The 1,893-nt window shown below is 40.2% G+C and overlaps 1 pseudogene; it reads left to right on the forward strand.

Annotated features, from left to right (window-relative positions):
- The first annotated feature begins 312 nt into the window (after positions 1 to 312).
- LOC144553277 (uncharacterized) lies at positions 313 to 986 on the forward strand (annotated as a pseudogene).
- Positions 987 to 1,893: the final 907 nt, after the last annotated feature.

Raw genomic sequence — 1,893 nt, forward strand, 5'->3', positions numbered from 1 at the left:
GTACATTTACTGTAGCAATAGATATTTTTTGTTTTATTTTTTTTAATTATTTCCTAATTAGCCATTTATTACTGTACCCATTCTAATTACTGGACAATTACTATAATACTTATAAAATTATTTTTTAAATGTAGTTTGGTAATGAAAAAATGTTAGTTGCATTGTATGTAGGCAGCAAGCTACAAAAGGGTGAAGATGGCGTGCAGTACACGAAAGATGCCGCATTTGGCTTCGAGGTTAATGAAAATACCACATTTTAGGAACTTAAGCAGCTAATATATGAAAAGACTGCTGTAAACCCCAACAGGTATGAAATAGAATTGGCTACACAGATTGACAACTCACGTGGGGTGAGGGGTAGACCTTACTTTGTGAGGTATCCAATAACATATGCGAATTTGTGGAGAGTTGTGTACACCTTTCTATATTTAGGGTCGATGTTGCAGAGTGATGATGAGATTGATAAAGATGTTAGTTATAGGATTCAAGCGGGGTGGTTCAAATGGCGACAGGCATCTGACATTCTATGTGACAGAAAAGTCCCCCAAAAGCTCAAAGGCAAGTTTTACAGGATGGCTATCAGACCTGCAATATTATATGGTGCAGAATGTCGGTATACTAAAAGGCAACATGTTCAGAAGATAAGTGTAGCAGAGATGTGTATCATGCGTTGGAGTTGTGGGCATACAAGACGGGACCGCATCAGAAATGATGATATACATGACAGACTTGGGGTAGCACCGATTGAAGAGAAGATCATCCAAAATCGTTTGAGATGATTTGGACATCTCCAAAGGAGGCCTCCTGAAGCACCGGTGCGTACTGAAATTATAAGGCATATCAAAAACACAAGGAGAGGAAGAGGTCGACCACGATTGACTTGGGACGAAGCAGCAAAAAGAGACTTGAAGGAGTGGAATATAGCTAAGGAGTCGACTTCGGACAGAAGCGCATGGAAGCTAGCGATCCACGTACCAGAACAATGACCTAGTGCTGGTTATGGATTATTTAGAGATAGTATTATAGGTCTTAGGTCATAGGAGTAGGAAGTTGGAGTCTAAGATGTAAGCTTAGAACTTTGACATTTACGATTAGGTAGAATATAGTTAATATTAGTATTAGTATTATTACTATCACTTTCACTTTATTACTTTTATTTTTATTACTTTTATTTTATGACTACTTTATTATTACTTATCTCTATTGTTTGATTGTGATTGGGTTTCATTTCTAGCCTACCCCAACTCGTTTGGGACTAAAAACTTGGTTGTTTTGTTGTTGTTGTTGCTGTTGTTGTTGTTGTTGTTGTTGTTGTTGTTGTTATTGTTATTGTTGTTGTGTACACTCAATTTGCGGCCAGTGGGGTCCCGGTAATGGACATATATTCGAAGAGGGTTCCCCGGGCTGGGGTTGGATCTTCAATTGCGGCTGGGGCTGGACCTTCAGGTTATGACAACTAAGGGGACCATCAGCACTCCCCTTATGACAACCAGGGGTATCATCAGCACTCCCCTTATGACAACCAGGGGTATCATCAGCACTCCCCTTGTGACAACCAGAGGTACCACAGCCCCAGTTATGACAACTTGGGGTACCACAACTCCCCTGAAAATACTGAAGAGTCAGGACCGGTACCACACCCATAATCCCTAGATTTCTAACTATGCCAGAGTCAGGACCGGTACCCATTAATCGAAATGATATTGATATTGATATTGATGTTGATGCTATTGATGCCATACCAGAAAGGGAAATAGAAACGGAGGATGAATACCAAGGGGTTTGGGAATCTGATGACTTATCAGATGGTGATGCAAATGTACCAGGTTTATCCAGGGCAGAAAAATTCCCGATTAGAGGTCAGGGAAATAAGCATCCAGTCGCCACATTTAA

This window comes from Carex rostrata, chromosome 4 (assembly GCF_964058835.1).
Source record: "Carex rostrata chromosome 4, lpCarRost1.2, whole genome shotgun sequence".
Lineage (NCBI taxonomy): Eukaryota > Viridiplantae > Streptophyta > Magnoliopsida > Poales > Cyperaceae > Carex > Carex rostrata.